General features: G+C 45.2%; 1 pseudogene; it reads left to right on the top strand.

Moving 5' to 3' along the window:
• The first annotated feature begins 15182 nt into the window (after positions 1–15182).
• LOC112908000 (ATP synthase F(0) complex subunit C2, mitochondrial pseudogene) lies at positions 15183–15617 on the top strand (annotated as a pseudogene).
• Positions 15618–22382: the final 6765 nt, after the last annotated feature.

The raw sequence follows: 22382 nt of genomic DNA, 5'->3' as shown, positions 1-22382 counted from the left end.
GGTGTGTCACCTCCTCAGAGCTGAGGGAAAGCACAAGGCATCCTACAAAAAAACAAACAAACAAAAAATAAACTTTAAAGCACTCATAAGCAGGACATGGACTGTTAATTTTTTGATTCCAAGAGTTAGAGTGTATAAAATAAAACCAGAGACACTGGAGTGTTCCCTAAACGCAGCAAGTGCTGAATCAGTGAATGGACGTCAAAGGACATTTGAAGAGACGGAGGCAAAGTGTTGCAGGTGTGCGGGCGAGAGACCAGAGGGCTGTCCCCGGTAGCACTAGGCCGGATGACAACAGCAACAGCAACAAGATGAAATCAGCAGTTGAGAAGAAAATAAGATCATGTGGGGATTCAAAATTGGTATGAGAAATACGCTATCGTGTTTCAAAAGATGAAAGCATTCACAGCATGGATTATAAATGCACAGCTATTATCAATGATTCTGCACAAAGTGTGTTATTATCTAGATTATTAAACTAGCAGCTTCGATGCAACCATTATGAAATGATTGTACGGAACGGATATTGCAGGGCTGGAGCCTAATTAGACAGGATACGGGGAGCCCGATGGGTATCCGAAACCAGCAAATGGATCCAGGGAAGGGGTTTGGATTCAGAGTGAAGCCTCATGTCTGGTCCTGTGTTTGACCATAAAACTGCGTGATGAAGACCACGTTTTTAAACCCACATACAGTCCCCACTTACGGCTTTGTGCAATCGTAGTAGGTATATTGTGCACATTTCTGAGGGCTGTGTGCAAATTTCTTTTTGGAAAATTGAATTATCCTTTAAAGGTACCCAGGGAGATCATGCATATATGAATGTTCAGAAAATGTTTAAAGCACAAAAATAGCAGTGATTAGTGATAACAAGGTCTGCAAAGCTTATCTGTGACTGTACGTCTACACTGATTTTTTTTAAAACTTAATATGTACAATCACAATGATAGTAAAATAAACAATGATCATCTCTTTTGTAAGTGAAGAGTCCTCGTGTGCAGTGATGCTTTTCCCTTGAGTTTTGTAATTTGCGTGTTTGGGCTGTGGAGGATATACCCGGCTGTGTCCAGGAGGTGCTGGCAGCGGCACTGGCCTGACCTAGATTATGAGGCTGTGGGAGCCAAGAGCACACACACAGACACAGAGCACCACAAAGTAGCAGTGAGCGCATCACCAGGTGGGTGGCTGGTTGTATATGGGAGATAAAGACCTCAGGCATCAGAAACCAACCAAAGTGAGCCCGGATGACTTAAAAGATAGCACTGTCCTTGAAAAAAAGATGAGTAGTTAGGAAGGGAGGCCCGGTAAGGGTATATATGCAGTGGGACAGGGGACCATAACCAATTCTGTCTCCTTGGAGGAACCCAAGTGCTAGAATCATTGAAATCACCATCTTGGCCTGAGTGCTTACGCATCTACCTAGTGCAGGTAAGCCCCTGTGAGGAAGGTTTCCAAAGGCCCGAGGATCCTCACAGGCTCTGATGAAATTGTGTTTCTAGATCCAGAAGGATGGGCAGCAGAGCTGGGGTGTCCCCACCAGCCTAACTCTCGGCTACGTGCAAGAGGAGACAACCAGGCTTAGCATAAGCCAAGGCCTCCTCCCTAATGCCAACCAGCTGCCCACAGGGAGCTGGGCATGCATGCCAAGCCCAGACACTCCACTTAGAGTGAGCAGCATGCCAGGGTGTAGCCAGAGTGCCCCTCAGCACCCAAACACCCTCTGTAACTTTCTGCTGGAAATCAGGACAGAGGAGGAAAGAAATCCAATTCAAAATAAAACACTTTCCAGGCAGCCCCGGTGGCCCAGCGGTTTAGTGCCACCTTCAGCCTGGGGTGTGATCTTGGAAACCCTGGATGGAGTCCCACGTCGGGCTCCCTGCATGGAGCCTGCTTCTCCCTCTGCCTGTGTCTCTGCCTCTCTCTCTTATCTCTCATGAATAAATATATAAAATCTTTATTAAAAAAAAAAGAATTCTAATGGAAAATTGAAGTCTATAATCAGGGGGAGGGAATTTAATCCAGATAGGAACATTTAAAGGTATGGGAAGAGAAATGATATTCTTTTGATACAAGGGATAGAATATTCCGTGCCATCGAGAATACGCTGGCCTTCCAAGAAGCCGACAAACAGTGTTGAACCTGAACGTGTTTCTCAGAGACAGAAAAATCACACAACCACTCTCAATGTGGATAGCTTACTACTGCTTTTCAAGCCCCTTCTGTACATTCTTACCTAAAATTCATCTAAAAAACATGACCATATGAGCACTTGGGGGGCTGGGTAAGAAGCCAACAATGTGCCTGATTTCCATGCCACCTCTTCTTTAGACATATGTCTCCCATGTGTAGCTGTCACCGTGACATTACTCATATATTTTCCACAGTAGGGATGACACACACCAGAAGCACTAGATCACTTACATGTTAATTGCAATTACATAGCAAAACATAATGTGCTGCCAAAATATTCACAGGATAATTGCCCTGTGATGACAAGATAATTCTTCCTTTTCTCCCAAAACAGAATGTAGATGCCCCATCTAATTACTTCGCAATCTTCTAGGCAAAAAATTTCACTCGGCCCCAGCCAAGCATGTACCTTTTCACACACAACTCCCCTCCAAGTGTCTCTCATGGTGTCGGAGGAACTGTGTGAACACGCCAAGGATGTGGCCGGGGTTCTCAACCACAGCACCACCGACAGGTAGAGCCAGATGATTTTTCGCTCTGTGTGCGTGTGTGTGTGCCTGTGTATGTGTGTGTGTGTGTGTGTAGGGACGGAGGGGAAGGACTTCCCAGAGTCTTGTAGGATCTTTAGAGGCATCCCTGGTTTTTACTCACTAGAGGACAAGTGCTCTCATCCACCTACGGTTTTGACAACCAAAATGTTTCTAGACGTTGCCAAATATGCTCCAGGGGGGCAGAATCACTCCCTGGTGGGAGCCACTGGATTAGATGTATTTGCCCAGCTGGTAAAACGGTCCATTTGCAGCCGTTAACACAGGACACATTGAAGGAGGCAGAGATGCATGACGCGCCCCTTGTCCCCACGGTCCTCCTCTGCATGTCTCCTCCCACGTCTCCAGGCCCCCAGCACAGGTTGGCCTCTCTTCATTCAAAGTCCCAACTCCGTGGAACTGCTCAGGCCCTCCTCCCTCCAGGGATTCCACCTCCAAAGTAACTCTGCAATCCTCCTCGTTTCCCACCCTCCCACCACCACATACGCCTCTCACAGCATTTCACAGTGTTACCAACCTCAGACCAGAGGGGAGAGGAAAGCACTTGGACTGAAAAATAAAACAATAGTATCCTTAATACTCACGGGGGTGTTTGATGAAATTTTAGGTGGTGTGCACAAGTGAACGAGGAAATAATTTAGGGTCAGAAAGCTGTTTTCAGGATTTCCTGTATAAGACTAGCCCAGCTGAACCCTCTCAAGACCTTGGGGGACAGGGAGTCCTTCAGAGTCCAAGGACAGTCCATCTCTGAACAAAGGAAACAGTGTTCATTCTCAGCCCCCAGTGTATTGAGATCAGGCTGTCTCTGATTAGTGGGAATGATAAATTAGGAAAGTTCCAAAAGATTCGCAGTATATCATTGTAATTTGCTTTAAGATACAACCACTAAGGGGCGCCGGGATGGCTTAGTTGGTTAAGCGTCTGCTTTCCACTCAGGTCATAATCCCAGGCTCCTGGGATCCAGCCCAACATCAGGCTCCCTGCTGGGGAGTCTGCCTTTCTCTCTTCCTCTGTCCCTGATCATGGGCTCTCCCTCACGCTCATTCTGTCTCTCAAGTAAATAAATAAAATCTTAAAAAAATAAAAAAGAAAGCGAGAAAGATACAATCACTGAGAGAAGATGCAATTACCCAGTGTGGGTCAGTAAACCATTCGTGTAAATGGCCAGAAAGCAACGATTTGGGGCATTATGGGTGATAGAGTAGTACCTACCCAAAACTGCCATTGTAGGGTGCCATGGACAAAATGTAAATGAATGAATACAGTTGTGTCTCAATAAAACTTTATTTATAAAATCAAGTTAGAAGCCAGATTTGATCCAAGGCCCAGAGCATATCAACCTCTGACTTAAAGGATCCCCCTTGTTCATGCCAACAACATTTACTGAGCATCAACAATGAGCCAGGCATTGGGAGGCACACTGTGGTTATGGGATTTATAACGCATTGACTCAGCTCTTAAGAAGCTTGTCCTCTAATGAGGACAGAGACGTTCAAACAGCAGACCCAGGGAAGTGTGGGAGGGGTACCATGGAAACCCAGAAGCAGTGATCAATTTCTCCTCTGGGATGGGACTGGAGGGGGTTTAAAAAAAAAAAAACTTTCACTGAAGAGGTCCCCAAGGTGCTAATCCACTGAAAAACCGTTGTTTTCAGTAGAGGCCACCTCCATGCCCTGCCAACAGTCCTGGGGTAGCCCATCCTGTCTCCCACAATTGGGGCTTCCCACCATGGTCGTCTCTGAAAGTTGTGCATCCCTCTCTGGAGCTCCTATGCTCATAGACAAAGGAGCTGAAGCTCTGAAATGCCTCATCCTCAATGGCTTGAACCACCAGCTTGACCCCCTCACTCACCAGAGCCTGAAAAACTGAAGAATATGGGTTTAGCTGACCAGAGTTCTTTCCCTCCTCCTTTGTCTCCAAACACCTGACTCTTGAGTTGCCCGAGTCATCTTCAGGTTCTCTCATATTGCATGCATGCTGTTTGTTTTAATTTATAGACTCACTTGAAGCACTCTAGTGTTGCAATTCAGATTGCAAATGTATCTCATTTCATAATATTTAGCGATGTCTCAGGACTGGCTGAGCTGTGATTGGACAATATTTTAATTCTCACTTTAGGACTATAGCTTCCCATCCCTTATGAGTGAGAGAACGTGGAATGCTATTGTTTTCCCGTTTCTAACCACAAAGGGTAGCAGCACTGGAAATAGAAAGTTCAAAGGAAGAATGAAAACACCCACTCCCGGAGTATTATGGGAAACATCGCATTGGCTCTGTGGCCAGATCATTCATGCTCCCACTGATGATCACAATACACATGAATCTCTGGTTTCTAAAATTCCACCCAAGACAAAATCATCCAAGGGTACACATGGAGAAAACAAACACATTAATTTTAGTAATAAAAACATTAGGGAAGGAAGGTGATTAATCACTTAAACTAGTTTAAGAACAGCAGCAGGGACATACAGCCACCCAAAGGCAGCCTTCTTGACATGGCCTTGGAGAAGTCTCAGCTTTATGAATAGAGAAAAATGATGTAAATCCCAATGAGTTGAAGTGGGAGGACATCCACATGCCACCCTGAAGCCTAAGACATCCACAGACCCCACAGACTTTCTGTTTGTGAAAGTGGCAGAAAGATAGGATCAGTGCCTTGGCCTCTGGAGCACGGGATAGAGTGCAGAGCTGAGATTATTCCCTTCCCCTTGTCGTGGCCGCAATGCTACTGACATGACTCACTTTATTGTGAGCATTGTCGAAGCAGAAGTCACAGATGGGGCCCATGTAGCTATGCCTGTGGCCTGACTAGCCTCTTGATATGATGCATGCCAGAAGCTGTTCACTCACCTTCGCTCTCTTAACAACCTGTCTTCATCTCCAAAAGAGGAGCGGCCATCCGTAGGTTCAATGCCTTCACAAAGATTAGCGCACCGCGTGTGTAGGAACAGGGCTCCAAAAGCGCGGATCTCAGACCTGGGTAACTCTCATCAAAGATGGACAAGTGTCCTGTTGCCACTGTAACACACAACCCCAGACTTAGTGGCTTAAAACAACACAAATCAATTCTCTTTCTGTTGGAGAGGCAGAAGTTTGAAACGAGTCTTATAAGACTAAAATCGAGGTTTCTGCAGGGTGGTGTTCCTTTTGGACTATCCAGAAGAAAATCCATTTCCTTACCTTGTCCAGGGTTCTAGAGTCAGCCTACACTCCTTGGTTTTGGCCCCATTCTCAGACCTCAAAGTGCATCTCTCCAACCTCTGCTTCCATTGTCATGTCTTCTTTTTATGACTCTGACCCTCCTACTTGCCTCCTAAAAGGATGCTGTGTCCGCCCACCCAGACAATCCAGGATAATCTCCCCAATTCAAAATCCTTAACTCAGTTACATCTGCAAAGTCCCTTTTGTCAAAGTAACATTCACGGGTTTTAGGGATTAGGGCACAGACATTTTTGAGGGGCCATTGTTCTGCCTACCATGCACACACCAGCAAGGGCTTTGAATGAAGGGCAAGAATGAAGATTGTCCAGAAATGGAGGCTGATTAAAAGTCCTACTGGCCTGGAGTAGAAGGAGAGAGGTAGAGGCTCCCGACCTTGGCAATAGAGAGCACTTGAATGGGGAGCGCCAGCCTGGAGCCTGGAAAAGCAGGTTGTGGGTGGCTCGGTTGCCACCTTCTGTGTGACCCTGGATGAGTGAGTCTCAGGTCACCTGCCTTTCTGAGCTTGCTGCTGCTCTCTCCTCCAGCCTCCGTGTGCCCTCTCTGCCTCTGTACCCACATACTCGGTCTCCTCTGCCATGAGAGCTGTTTCTGCTCAGACTTGCTCTGGGACTCACCTTGCCTTCTGAGCTCACCTCCCCACCCTGTACATTGTCAAGTCCTCCCTCCTCCATGGAGTGATTTCCTTAACCCACAGATGTGCTGCAATACCCTTAAGAAGATCTCCCTAGGCCCCATGCTCACCTCCATCTACCATATCACACCTCTCCTCCTCTTCTCCTCTTCATAGCAAAATTCCCCAAAAGAGTAATGGGTACTGGCTGTTTCCACCACCTCTCTATTATTACTTACTCCTACTCTTAGATTTTTGTTCCCAAACATGCCTCTGAATCCTCATCGTCAAGAATGACAGTGACCTCCATCTTGCCAAACCTAGTGGGTGGTTCACTCATCCTTCTTGACCTCTCTGTGCATTTCACATAGGTTTTCATCTTCTTCCTTTTGAACACTTCCTTTCCTTGCTTCCCTTGACTTCAAGTCCTCCTAGTTTTCTTCCTATCTCCCTGTCTGCCTCTTCTCAGCCTCACTTGCTGATTCTTGCTCTTCCTTCTCTTGCCAGCATGTCAACATAGCAGGCTCCAGGTTCAGACTTCAGACCCTTCTCTTCCTTCACCTACTCTCTTGCTGAGCTTATCCAGTCCTGCTGCCATTTAAGCATTGCCTAAATGCCTCCTGCATGCTCATAGTTCCCTAATTTATATTCCTGACCCAAACTCCCTCCCCAACTCTAGACTCATGTGTTCAGTGGTCTAACCAATATCTCCATTTTGATGTCAACCAGACATCACAAACACAGCATGTCCAAGAATGAACCCTGGTTCATCAACTCCAACCCCACCACTCCCGAAGTCTTCCCCACTTTAGCAAATCCATTCTTCTGGTGTCTCAAGCCAAAATCCTAGATGCCATCTTTACCTCCTTCATTCTCTGTCCCCTTCCACCCAACTCAGCATTTGGTGTATATTAAAAACATATCCAGGGCCTTTGTACTTTGTACAGCACCCCACAACCACTCAAACCTAAGCTGCCATCACCCTTCATCCAGAATGCTCTACAGACTAGCATTGTCATCCTCTCTTGATCCTCCTTCAGTCTGGCTTTAATGTGGGAGCCAAAGAGTGGTGCTTTTCTTTTAAAAAAACAAAAATCACACTTGATGGGATGAGCACTAGCTGTAATACTATATGTTGGCAAATTGAATTTAAATTTTTTTAAAAATCAGATCTTGTCTGATCCTTGCACAAAATCTTCCCATGACTTCCTATCCCATGCAAAAACCAAACAAATGAAAAACAACAAATAAAAACCCAAATTCCCTGCAGTGTCCATGTGTCCCACATGCTGATACTCAGCCTCTCTCTGGCCTCATTTCTAGTAGCATGTATGCTGGCTCACTGCTCTCCAGCCTCCCCACTCCTCAAGCAAAAGCCTCCTCTGCTTTGGCACTTTTGGATCCCACCTCAGAGACTGGCTCCTTCACACCACCACAAGGTTCATGCCCCGACTTTATGTACATCTCTGCTCAAATGTCATTTTCTTAGAGAAACCTTCCAAAGACCATCATATCCAGCACAATCTTCCTTTCTTCATCCTTTTGTCATCCCCTTGTAGAATATGGCATTGCCTGTAATTGGTGCTCATTTTACTTGTTGACCTGTTTATTTTCTCCCTCTCTACTAAAATAGAAGTACCATTAAGACCAGGATCTATGAGATTCATTCTTTGCTGTATCTCCATGATTGAGAATGGTGCCCAGCATATAGGAGGTACTTAGCACATTCATAGAATATTTGCAAGATGGGTGACTGTGTTCTCTTCGAACATCTACTTTTGCTATCATGGTGCCCTGTTGCTATACTCTAATCACTGTGGCCCCACTGCCTCCCTAAATGGGCTGTGAGGTCCTCAAGGGCAGAGGCATGTCTTTTTTTTATCCCCAGCATCTAGGTAGTCCATATATATTAGATATTTGGATATCTGGATGGGCAGGTGGATTTATTAGATTAGGAGAATAAGAATTATGCTGGCCCTGGGGCCCACATTTTGACAGGTAAGAGGATTTGTTTTTTGGAGTTAATTCCTCAATCATCTCAATATAAATGCCATCTAAGCTGGTCATACAGACAGCAACAAGCAACATGATTTTTTGAAAAAAAAATCTATGTGTTGACACTTCCCATCTTCTCCTAAGTTGTAATTAGCAACCTAGGGGTTACTTTCACTTTCCTAAAGCTTCATATTAGTGCCCTGGTCCATCACTCTAACGTGTGCCTTAAACAAGAAGGAATGCCCCCTGAGACATTCTCCAAAGGCCACCCTCACCTTCATGCCAGAAAATACAAAGGGCCCAAATCAAGCAAACATCCTCCCAAAGCTAATTCTGACATAATGAAAAATAGAGACAAATGTAGATGTTTTCTTGGGGCTCACAACCTAATTTCTCCCAGACCTCAACAGACTCTTCAATGACCCCAACCCAGTACTCATCTGTGTGGATAATTTAACTCTCATTGTTATTTTTTTTTTATACCTCAAAAGATTTCTTGATAATGCAGGGCTGCCTCACAAAATTTTAGCACTCCTAACTTTTTTTTGTTCTAAAGAAGCAAAAAATAATTAACTAGACCAGATAGGTTATTTGAAGAAAGGGAAGGGAGATTATGAAGAAAAGTATTTAAAATATAGATATTTTTAAAGTACGGTTGAGAAAACTAGCATCCAAACCATTCTTATCTGAATTATAGTATTTTCCATTTAGGGAAGTGGGACAAGTTAATTGCATAGTTACCATGAAATAAACTACATGGTAATTACACAGATACGCCTTCAGAAGCCGTAGTAATTACACCGAACTAAAGCATTCTAAAATAGACCAAGAGTTACCAAGTTCACATACAATGAAAAGATGTTTAACCTGGACTCTGGCTCCTTGATGTGAATACAGCACCATCAATGACTCCTGATGCCAGTTTTCAAAGATAATGGTTTTTAAATATAGACGTATTTCTAGAAATGGTCCTTGGCACAATATTTCCTTTGGAAAAAAAAAATTGGAGAAAAGGCTCAGTTAACTGCCGCCAGGCAGCAAGAAAGTTGACAGTAATTCCCTGCCGAAGAGAGGTGACGATCTTCAAAGAAAAATATGAACATTTTCAGTTTTAGAAAGGAGATTTTGGTTGTTGGCTCACATCTACATACTGTATGTCGGATCTGAAAGGAGGCTGCATCAGAACAAAATGGCTAAGTTGTGAAGTGAATGGTACAATATATTTTGCATAAAACAAGCTATGTTCCTGGGAATTGAAAGGCCCGTTGTGTAGTCCATCCTCCAAAAGGCTCAACACAATCACCTTTTGTACCTCTGTTTTACACCAAATCATTCAGCTGGAGAAAAGAAGCGGGGACAATATAGGATGGTAGGGATTTTCAAGCCCTAAAACATGGTCATGGAAATAGCTTCTGGGATTCTAGGTTCCTAGCACTGGGTGTCTTGAAGCAACTTATTAACCTTTTGCGTGACTTGATGAAAAGACTCTCTACAGGACTTCTTTACTAAAAACTCGAGGATTAGAGTTTTAGAAGAAGGAAACAGGGTTTCCAGTAATGTCCAGAGTTACTCTGTATATCACCTAGCCTCCTGCCACCCTCCCTACCCCCCCAGACAGCGTTCACAGGGAGGTCTGCAGATGGGGTGCTGGCCGCCTGCCTCATGTCCTTGTCACCAGGGCCAAAACTATTATCAGGGCTGGGTTCAAAATAAGCTGCCAAGGCCTTTGTGAATTTAATTTCATGAATGTTGTTCTGCTAAGCTGATGCCAGGGTAGATGATGGCCATGAGAGCAAGAAATGGAATTTGATGAGGACAAAGCCAGACAAAGAGGAGGGAAGTTTCTAATTGCACGTAATTCAGATCTTGTTTGTGCTCAGCTCTGGCTCAGCCAGGCCAGCTCCAAAGACATTGGTGAAATGCATTTAGTCCAAAAATGGTTCTGTTAAACCCTGACCCAAGCTGCCTCTTAGGCTTACACACACACACACACACACGCTCACACACATGCTCACATGCACATAGAGTAATTGTTTCCATAGATGTGGGTGTCTCCACTGAATTGTGAGATTCTCAGAGGGCAGAGAAGTATCTTCTGCTCCCTCTTTGCATTTCAGTCAATGTTCATCAACTGAATAAACGAGAGATCAGATACCAGCAGAGATCATACTATGGTGCCCTGTGGTCCATCTTGCACAAGATATTTCTTGTGTGTGCTTGCCTTCAGCCAAAAAGACTGCACAATATGTGGATATGTGGAAGGAATAGCTAGGAAGTGTTGTTTTTTTTTTAATGTACAATGATCAAAAGAAAACAAAACTGTTATGATTAAGAATAAGAAACATCTCAGAGTTGCTGTAATCATCGAAAGTCATACAGTTACTAATGGTGACTAGAACTCAGGACTCCAGGAATCTCTTTCAAAATTGTTTGACCATGTTGCTTAGGGCTTGACAGTATCAAGATCACATACATGGCTGTTTCAAACATGTCTAAAGTCAACTGAGCCCTAACTTTTGAAGAACCTGTGTTTTTAGAGTCAGGTGGTTCTCTGTCTACAACAGACAAAGATGAACTTGACTTTCCTATTACTATTCTAGAGTGGTTGCTAATTAAAATTATTGGTGTGGAGCTTCTTCAAATCTACTGTCAGGGAAATATTTCATACCAGTCACTACTATAGACTAAATCTTACATTTCCCCCAAAATTCACATGTTGAAATCTGAATCCCAATGTAATGGCATTTGGAGGTGGGTCTTTGGGTGGTAATGAGGCCAAGAAAGTGAAAGTCTCACAAATGGCATCCATACCCATCTAAAAAGAGGCCAGATCAACAGACATGTGAAAAAATGCTCCACATCACTCCACATCAGGGAAATACAAATCAAAACCACAATGAGATACGACGTCACACCAGTCAGAATGGCTAAAATTAGCAAGCCAGGAAACAATAGATGTTGGTGAGGATGCAGAGAAAGGGGAGCCCTCCTATACTGTTCATGGGAATGCAAGCTGGTGCAGCCACTCTGGAAAACAGTATGGAGGTTATTCAAAAAGTTGAAAATAGAGCTACCCTATGACCCAGAAATTGAACTACCAGGTATTTACCCCAAAGATACAAATGTATTGACCTGAAGGGGCACCTCCACCCCAATGTTTATAGCATCAATGTCCACAACAGCCAAAGTGTGGATAGAGCCCAGATGTCCTTCGACTGATGAATGGATAAAGATGTGGTCTGTATATACACAACAGAATATTACTCAGCCATCAGAAAGGAATGAAATCTTGCCATTTGCAATGACATGGATGGAACTAGAGGGTATTATGCTGAGCCAAATAAGTCAGTCAGAGAAAGACAAATACCGTATGATCTCACTCATATGTGGAATTTAAGAAACAAAACAGATGAGCATAGAGGAAAGGAGGGAAAAATAAAACAAGACAAAAATCAGGGAGACAAACCATAAGAGATTCTTAATCATAAGAAACAAACTGAGGGTCGCTGGAGGGAAGGAGGGTGGGGAGATGGGATATATGGATGATGGGCATGAAGGAGGGCACATGATGTGTGAACACTGAGTGCTATAGGCAACTGATGAATCCCTGAACTCTACCTCTGAAACTAATAATACACTACATATGCTAACTTACTTAATTTAAATTTTTAAAAAGAATGAATAAATTAATTAATTAATTAAAAGAGGCCAGAGAGCTGGCTAGCATCTCACGCCGGTCCTAGGAAGCCCCACGTACAGGAACTCTACTACAAGAATCAACATCTTAAATGAATTGTAAATAGCTCCTCTTGCTACAAGGGCCTCTCCAATGCCACTGACTTTGTAAGCCCCACACATCCCGGTGGGGTGTCCTGTGGCCCATCACCCCATCTTGAAGAGGCAGCAAGGCCTAGTGGGGGAGTGTGAGCTCTGGAGGCCCCTTCCTGGACCCAGCTCACTGCCCGCAGCTTCGCCAGGTCACCTGACCACTCTGTGCCTCTCTTTTCTCACCTGGAAAATGGGGATGATAACAGAACCTCCCTCTCGGGCTTGGTGTAGGATTAACAGGGACAATGGTTAGCAGGTCTGGAACGTGGTGAGCGCTCAGGGAACCTTGGGTCTCATGTGTATGAATTACAGCCGGAGAGTCTGCTACAGGAAGGTGGTTGAAATGGGCAGGGTTTCCCGTCTTTTGGGTCTGACTCTTGTGGATAATCCCCTCTGTTTTCTTTTTTTCCTTTTTTTTTTTTTGAAGATTTATCTATTTATTCATGAGAGACACACACAGAGAGAGAGAGAGAGAGGCAGGCAGAGGGAGAAGCAGGCTCCCCACAGGAACCCGATGCGGGACTCAATCCCGGATCCCAGGATCACAACCTGGGCCAAAGGCAGCCGCCCAACCGCTGAGCCACCCCGGCGTCCCTCCCCTCTGTTTTCTAGGCAGTTTGAGTCACTGCTCAAAATAGAGTTTTTTACTTCTCCCCCGGAATAAGTAGATTTATGCGGTAATAACTCATTCTTACAAAGAGAATCCCATTTTTGACAGGAAACCCCTGTCATTACACACACACACATCATTACACACACATTTTGCTCATATAAAAGTAATGTTGATTGTGGGACATTTGAAAAATATAGAAAAGTATACACATAAGTAAGGGTTACTCATGATCCTATAATGTCAACACATTGACATTACATCGTCACAGTTGATATCTGGGACATAGCTTTTACGGAAGTTTTTTCTTAAGGAAACAAACATTTTCAGACATAGGTACTCTATATACATGACTGCGTGATGCCCTTCCTTTCAGCTCTGTTCTTGATATGCCGCAGTAAGGAGTCACTAGGTTTATGGGACAACATCTTCTGGTGCTGCCCTTCTTCCTTTCAGGGGTTTTGAAGTCAGAATCACAAAACCTGTCATTCAGAAATACCTACCACCAATGCCAGTGCTCGGGGTCAGTCCCAATCAGGTGGTATCTCCCCCTGGGACCAAACTCTCCGAGCAGCCCTGACACTAAGTGAAATAAGCCAGTCACAGAAGGACAAATACAGCGTGATTGCCCTTGTGCACGGTAGCTAAGGTGGTCAAACTCATAGAAGCAGAGAGTACACGGTGGTGGCCAGGAGCTGGGGGAGGGAGAGTGGGGAGCTGCTGTGCACTGTGCATCCTGTCAGCCGTGCAAGGAAACGTTCCAGAGACACGCCGCACATCACCGTCCTTAGAGCAACAATGCTGTACCTGACACTTAAATATTTGTTAAGAGGGTAGATCTCAGGTTCTATGCGTATGGCATTTGTTATAATAAAATAAGCAAATGAATCAATAAAAATTCAAAAGGGTTCCCTGAACCCTGCACATGGGCTACTGTGTGAAGAGCAGGTAATCAGCTGATGGGCAGGCTGGCATCCTGTCAGAGCCATGCCTGGGGACAGCGGAGGTGAGCTGGCCACCTGAGAGTGACAGCCACCCTGGCAGGAAGATCACCACCCCCATGGCTGGTGGAAGCTCTTCCGGAAGCAGACTCCATCCCTCCACTGAGTCTGCCCAGGACTCTCTGGGTCATACGACTTTTTGTTGCTTGGTAACTAGAGCACCTAATTATTCCACTAGGAGGTCAGAGAAATGTCAGCAACCCCATTACGTGGACCCAAGACAGTCAGACATAGGGCAATAATTTGCATAGAGAACTCCATTTTCCAGGGAGGGATAAGAAAGAAAGAGAGTCACAACGTTCAGTGCCTGTTAGCTAATTGCAAAGCAAGATGGTCTGGAAAAACAAAATGCAATCCAAACTGGGATGATGAAAAGCAACTCAGAGTGGGTTTTCGGTGTTTGCTGCTTTTTGTTTTGTTTTGTTGCCTTTAACTCTGAAATTGTCCGTAGATAAGGCACAGTGAAGAGTCAAGGAGGAAAGTACTTCTCCATCTGGAAAATAATGAGGTTTTTCTAGTAAAGGTTTGTCAAGAATTAATGGCTTTTTTTTTTTTTTTTTTTGGCTTGGCTTTTTTTGTAGCTTTGTGTTGAGTTTTCTTCTCAACTAATTCTAGGTGATCAGGTTTAAACAGAATTGAGTTGTCTTCTTTACTTTCTTTATTGACAATCCCCACCCATTCGTATCTGTCCGTGACTGTAATGGCCAAGATTCTATTTTCTACCTTGGGTGATCTGCTAAAAAAACGTTCTAGCTGCCTGTGTGGACCGTAGAACACGGCTGGCCCACATAGACGCTCCGGGCAGACAGACTGGCCTTCTGTTACCCACAGCCAAGTTCACTTCAGGAGCGAGGAGCCGGGGAGTCCTGACTTCTTCGTCTTCTCCAAGGAACATAGTGAGCAGCTGCAGGTGCCACGCGGTGACACTCCGTGGCGGCCCCCGGCGTTCACAGACATGCCCCACACCATTCCAGACACAAGAGACGCCTGCTCCATATCCTCACTTTCCCTTACTCCTTAAATTTCACACTGAGATTGGCAGCCCAGCATGGGTCTTTCTCCCCGACTCAGGTGGCACTAGAACACCCAAGATCTGTCCAGTTTAAAATACCCAAGTGGCTCTCTGTCGTCTCTGCACCGGGAGCAGCTCTCCTGCTACAGCCCCTCATCCCCTGAAAATGTACACCTGTGCAAAGTTCATCTCCACCCCCTTCTTGGTCCGGAGCGCCCATCAGCTGTTGGGCCCATCACTGTCTGCAGTGATGCTAAAACCACCGGAGACACGGACAGATTAAGCCTCGGCAGCTGGGCAGCCCCACGTCCCCTGACCTCACTTCTTCCCAGCCGCAGCTTCCAAACCAGCACCATTTCAAGGGACATGGACACAGCAGCCAAGTCCATTGGGGCTGGGGCTGCCACTGTAGGGGCGGCCGGCTCCGGGGCTGGAATTGGGACTGTGTTTGGGAGCCTCCTCATTGGTTATGCCAGGAATCCCTCTCTGAAGCAACAGCCCTTCTCAATGCCATTCTGGGCTTTGCGCTCTCGGAGGCCACGGGGCTCTTTTGCCTGATGGGGGCCTTTCTCATCCTCTTCGCCATGTGAAGGAGTCGTCTCCACCTCCCATAGGTCTTGCTCCCACTTGTCTGCCCCGTGTGTTCCTTTCCCTATACGTCCCCAGGCAGCCTGGGGAAAGTGGTCGGCTCAGGGTTTGACAGAAGGAAGACAAATAAATACTGTATTAATAAGAAAAAAAATACCCAAGTGATGCTGCTAACTACCCCCTGGGGCAAAAAGCCTGGGAATCCAAGAAAGGAGCCCCCCCCCCCCCCCGCCTTGTTCTTCCTTGATTATTTCTTTCAACGATGAAAATTGGTGGGGAAAGTTGACTTTGAACAACTACAACGTGGCTTGGCTCAGTTTCCCTACACGGTGTGGAGCTTCTGCTGGGGGCCTGCCGGCCTGGCTCCCAGGCACCTGCCGCCCGTCTTCCTCCTCCGGGCGGGATGCGCAGGGACTTGGCCCACCGGCCCCCTCTGCTGGCCCTGAGTGGAAGTGACCAGGAGGAATGAGCCTCCCTGCGTTGCACCTGTTTCCTGCAGAGCCATTTTTCCTTAAACCTCATTTTTTATTGAACGCCCCTCACTGTCCAGCACTGTCCCCGATGACTGACAGAGAGCCGGGAATAACTGGTTAGGACGCAAATGTCAAAAGATGGCACACACACAGGACGGTGTGATGGGGGCGCAACATGAAGGTGCTCAGGGCCCCTGAATTGTACATTTAAGAATGGATCAAATGGTGCATTTAAAAAAAATGGTGCATTTTATGTTACACGTATTTCACCACAATAAAAAAAATAACAAACACAAAATGGAGCCAGTGAAAACAAGTGAAATGAAGAGCACATCACAGGCCTCTGAGTATATGTGACCCATGGTCCCTGATCTTCGTGAACGCCTCTTGTGTGCTGTTGGCGGGGTCCCTGGGCTCTGGCCACAGAGGGGATCATAGCTAGCACCCTGGGATGGTCCCTGGCTGGGGAGGGGATGAAGCCAAGAAGAGGAGGCCAGGCCCCAGAGGGGCTGGGGCGGACACGGGGGCTCAGGGGTCCTCCGCTCCATCTAACCCCCTCACCCTCTCCAGAGCGTGAGAGAGACTCATGGCATCACCAAGAATGAAGCCACCAAGGCCTTTAAAGAACCATCTGGGGGCAGCCCGGGTGGCTCAGTGGTTTAGCACCGCCTTCAGTCAGGGCCTGATCCTGGAGACCCAGGATCGAGTCCCACGTCAGGCTCCCTGCATGGAGCCTGCTTCTCCCTCTGCCTGTGTCTCTGCCTCTGTGTGTGTGTGTGTGTGTGTGTGTGTCTCATGAATAAATAAATAAAATCTTAGGAAAAAAAAAAGGAACCCTCTATATCCAACTCCATTATCCTCATAGTGCATGGGGAGGGTGGTTGGTAGTGGGGGCAAGGAGATTATTAGGTGAAGGGCTGAGGTGCTCCAAGTAGGGAAGAAGTGAAGCTCGGGAGGGGGACACAAGTGGCACAGCACCTGGGGAAGTTTGCTCCAACAATGGAAACTTCAAACCAGAAGGCTGAGTCCCAAACAGGAAAAAAAAAAAAAAAAACGTGGGCCTGGAACATATCCAGAGAAAAGACAAGCCTGTCCTTTCCTCATGGCTAATTTTAAATGTTTATTTTTAAAAATCATAAAAAGTCTTGAATTATTCCTAAGGTATATTTTGATAACATACTTCAGCCTTCCATTCATGCAGCAAATATTTGGAGCACCTGCTATCTGTGCAGGGAGAGAAGAGAATCCCTGACTTCATGGAGGCAGGCAAGAAAAAAACTGCAAACGTAGGGTGTGCTCATAAGTATTTTGGAGGAAAATAAAAGGGCAAAGGGAGTGCGGAGTGGGGGAGCACACTGGTCTTACTTTCAGGGCGACACCCCTAGGGAGACCTCACTCTTGAAGTGACATTGCATAAAGACATGAAGGAAGGCATGACTGAGCCATGAGATTTGCATCCGATCATCAATGTCATCCATCTCTCAGTTCTTGGGGACACTCCAGATACATCTCCATCTTGTATGTTTATAATTGTCAATCACATAGTAGAAAATACAGGAACACGACAATAAATGATGCCCAGGCCTGCCCTTAAGGAACTTGGGATGCAGTGGGGAAGGGACAGGGAACAGGTGATCGCATCTCAGTGTGCGCGTGCACCCCATGCAGGAGAGCTCTGGGCGCTCCAATGACACACAGGTGGGCGCTCAACCCAGAACAGGTGTGTTCTAGATGCTGGGAATGCTGCAACGATCGAAGCAGACAAAACTCCCTGGCCTCATAGGGCACAGGCTCTACTGAAGGAGCAATATCTATACCTGTATTTATGTTTATTTCTGTATCTTTTTCTATATTCGTATCTCCCGCCATGTGTCTGTCTAACTTCAGCAGCCGTAGTCTTCAAAAATTGTAATTTATCAAGAGCAGTAGGAACGTATCTGTATAGGAACGTATCTATAATTCAAAACGGAAATATGGTCCCTCAAAAGAAAGTTAAGAATCTAGTGAATACACAAAGGGAAGAAAACATGTACTCCGTGAGGACTCTCAGGAAAGACTTCATAGAATCAGTAGAAAGGGAATGGAAAAATGCAGGAAATGCAAGGCTGTGTTTGGAAAAGGAAGGAGGCCCAGCGGCCCCTGACACACACATGTGGAGTCAGCTGCGTGAACCGGGTGAGGGAGCCTGGGAAGGGTGTTGGGGCCGCAGCCCTGGATCCCCTCTGTCCCTAATGGTCCTGAAACATAACATCAATGACAAATATTCATAACAGACAAGGTCATGTCTGCGGTGACCACTCCAAGAACTTGAGATAGACTTGCTTAATTTTCTAAGCGAAAAAAATCGGAAACTATAGAATCCTCAAAAAGACTTAATTTTTCTGCAAGAAAACAAAAATCCATACTACTCACGTAGAGTAAGAAAGTGCGAGTTGTTACTAAACTGTGTTTTAAAGTCAACTTAAAATACCATTCTTAGGGCAAAAGTATGAAGTGTTCCATTTTATCCAGAACTAGATAATTTATCAAATCACTATTGGATTTGTCAATGCCGATTTAACAGTGAATATTATGAACAAAACAAAATCCTAAGAACACCAAGTCATACAAGCACCGTCTCCTCTTAAAATAAACCCTGGAAGTTATTATGCATCTCACTCACCAGCGCTTAGCAGAGTGGGCCTTCCAGAAATGTTTGTTGTAAATGCAATGATCCAATTAGAAATGTTATAGCAATCTTTGAGACAAGTGTAAAAAGACTGAGAAATTTTGAAGAAAGCAGAAAATTTTAGAAACCATCTGGAAATCTTAAATAGACGACAGTAATTATTCAGCTGTTTAGAAACAAGCCCTTAACAAGAAAACTTGAAGCTGGTCTCTCATTTTCTGCTAAAATAATTGTTTGTTTTCAAATCCTACGGCTTCGGGTTCTGTAATATCACCGACAGGCTCCCGTCTCCTTGTGGATGGATTCTACGGTCCAGTCACAGGCCTCCGTCCTCCCTGCAAATCACCCCAAAAACTGCTGCCGGGTCCCTCTTTGTATGACCACCTGTTGTCCTCTCCCTGACCCTTCACCTTCCAGAAGCTGACGCTGCTTCCCATGCCTGTCGCCCAGGCCCCACTCAAGCGCCCAGAGCAGCTCAGTGTCCAGGAGAGGCAAAGTGAACACGTCCCAGTGCAGTGGCTGATGTGACTGGACCACAGTTCGATTTCCCTTCCAGAACCTTCCCTGAGTCAGGAGGAAGCCCTCGTAAAGGTTGTTGAAAATGCACCAGCCAATGTCCTGCTTGGCTTGAGTGCCTTCCCAGCTTCCTGTGAGCTGTGTGTGTGAGGTCAGTGAGGTTCCTGCCCCTGCTGCTCAGCCCTCCCACCCCCAGACCCCAGATTCCGAGCCCCCTGCCAGGCAGGTTCCCAGCGATGACCCACACCTGGCCTCCTTTCCAGTCCATGCTGGGAAAACCATGCTTCACTGAACTTCCCTTCTCTGTCACCCCTGGGCGGCCAGCGGCTCTCAGATTGGTTCATTTAAAGCCCAAGCTCTGTTCGGCCCCCGCTGTGCTGCCTCCAAGTCCTATCGGTCACCCAGGCCCTGGCACCACAGGAACAATCTTTCCTGTTTCTTATGCTAATGCTTCATATGGGTCTTGGTGGGAGCAGTGCACCCTCTTTCCTCGGCATTCTCTAGAAAGTCACTACTTCCCCTCTAGATAGAGTTCCCAGCTCCCCATTATCATGCACCCTACACCACCCACTAATCTTCCCATACCCTTCTTCCCTCCTTGGACCCATGCCAACCTCTCTACTGTCTTTATACCAAGAGCCCATAATTTGTAGAAGGACACAACCAGGATAGAGAACCACCAGGTTGGAGACATAGCTCATAAAAATCTGAGCTAACCCACATTCCTGTAATTCTGCACTCCATCCCTATACGTATGTTCAGAGCGCTCAGGCGGCCATAATGAATAGCACAGACTGGGGGCTGGCACAGGGGACTTGTTTTATTCATGGTCCTGGAGGCTGGACATCTGAGGTCAAGGTGTGGGCAGGGCTGCTTCCTCCTGAGGCCTCTCCCCTGGTCATGTAGATGCCATCCTTTCCCTGTGTCCTCACAGGGTCCCTGTGTGCATCTGTGTCCTTCTCTTCTCATAAGAACTCAGTCAGAAAGGATTAGGGTCCATTCTAATGACCTCATTTTGACTGATTTCCGCTTTAAAGGCCTCGTCTCCAAATATGGCCACATCCTATGGTATTAGAATCAGAGCTTCAACATATGAATTGGGGGGGGGGGGACACAATTCAGCTCATAACAACCCTTAAGCAAACTCTAACCAAAAAAATTATAGTGCCATTCCCTTCAAATTGGGCCCCTGGACAGCAGGATTGGAAATACCCAAAGTCACAGCACTACCTGCCTCAGAGTCCACTTTACTTCAGACTGTATGATGCCTAGAAAAACCTGTAATCATCATATCATCATATTTTGGAGAAATAAAATTTTCAATAAAATTTTACTCTATAACCTAGACCTTCAAGAGAAAATCTGCACGGGCCTCACACCATCCTTGGCTGTGTAGGCCCATTTGTGGTGTATATTCTCCTTTCTCTCTGTTCCAAAGGATGCTGGTGGGGAAGTTTGAGGAGTGTTGAGTCTTCTTTCAAAAGAGCACTCATTACAGCCCGCTCAGCTTTCTCGGTTCTTAATGAGCATTACTCTGATAAGCAAAACAGAGGTTTCAGAGCTCCCGGAGCGTTCATGCTGTTGAAGTCTTGTTGGGCTGCCAACATGCTGAAATTTTTCTACTCAGGCAGAGTTCATGTCTTAAATCTATATCCCCAGAATGCAGTTAATGTATTTGAACTGATTGGTGCTTTTAACTTTTCTGAAGAGCTCCATCTGAGAGGGAGGTTGGAGATGGAAGTAGGGCGTGCCAACTCTGGCTAAAAGGGACATGTTTCCGCAGACATTTGTGATGGAATATGATAGAAGCTCCTCACGTGAATATGTCCCCAATTAAATTTTGTTAAAGTGGTATCCATGTCTTAAAAAATTAGCTTGAGTGAGTACGCAATGCCTTTTTGGAAAATTTTTCATTGAATCATCTGAATAAATGTTATGCTGTCTTTCTGGTATAAATTAGCACAATGCAGTAAACCTAATATAGTAAATATAGCAATTAACCAATTCAATATACTAGCTATACCAATTATTCCTAAATTCATATGTACACTCAGAGCAATCTTAATGAACATTTCAGCTAGGTTTTTTTATGAATTCAACATAAAAACTCTAACATTTATATGAAGGGATAAGATCCACGAAACGCTAAAATGCTTCTTGAAAATAAAGAACAAGGTCAGGACTTGACTTGAGAAAACCATTGTAATAAAAGCAAGATGGTTCTAGTACAGATTTGGACAAATAGGCCAATGGAACATCTGAAGCTCAGAGATGGTCCCATGCCAGCTTTATGTATGATAAAGGCAACACCACAAAGCAATGGGCGGGGGAAGAAATTCTTTAGCAGATAACTTGCAAGAAATTGAATTACTGTGGAGAAAATGAAGCTGTATTCCCAACTGATCCCCTGTAAAAATGTCATCTTCAGACTCTTTAAAACCCCAAAAGTTAAAGAGAATTGCAAAGATTCAAGAATATATCTTCATGACTCAAAATCAGCACAAGACTTTTTAAACAGGAACCAAAAAGAATAAACCACAAAGTAATATGTTAATGGACCAAGTTGATGGCATCAAAATTAAAGCTTCTTGCTAGTGATGAGCACCACAAAGTTCCCAGGGAAAAGACACACTAAGAGGAAACACTTGCTACATCAACCGTCAATAGCATATTAATGTCCAGAATACATAAGGACCATTATAAATCAATTTTTAAAACCCATAGAAAGTTAAAACCCTAGAGAGAAATTGAATAAGCAATTTTAGATGAATATATACAAATGAGTATTAAAATCGCTAGTGGTCAAAATAACACAAATAAACCATAGTGAGAGACCACAGTACAAACAGAATGAATACTGATATCAAGGTTTGGAAAAGATGTCCCACACTGCTTGTTCTACAGAATACACAAGTATCCATGAACATATAGTAGACACATTGGAGTGGGTGGCTAGCGGAGAAAGAGGAAGAAGAAGGGGAGTGAGGCAAATAAAGATGAGCCTCACAGCAATGAGGAGTGCACCATGATCTTCTGCATTGTGCCCCCAACTCTGCCCTAGAGGAACAAAAGAACAATATATATGTTACCCGGGGGGAGGGGGGTTGCACACATCATTGGT

This window comes from Vulpes vulpes, chromosome 15 (genome assembly GCF_048418805.1).
Source record: "Vulpes vulpes isolate BD-2025 chromosome 15, VulVul3, whole genome shotgun sequence".
In the NCBI taxonomy this organism is placed as follows: Eukaryota; Metazoa; Chordata; class Mammalia; order Carnivora; family Canidae; genus Vulpes; species Vulpes vulpes.
The sequence above is the reverse complement of the archived record's forward strand: the minus strand, read 5'-3'. Positions and strand labels throughout refer to the sequence as shown.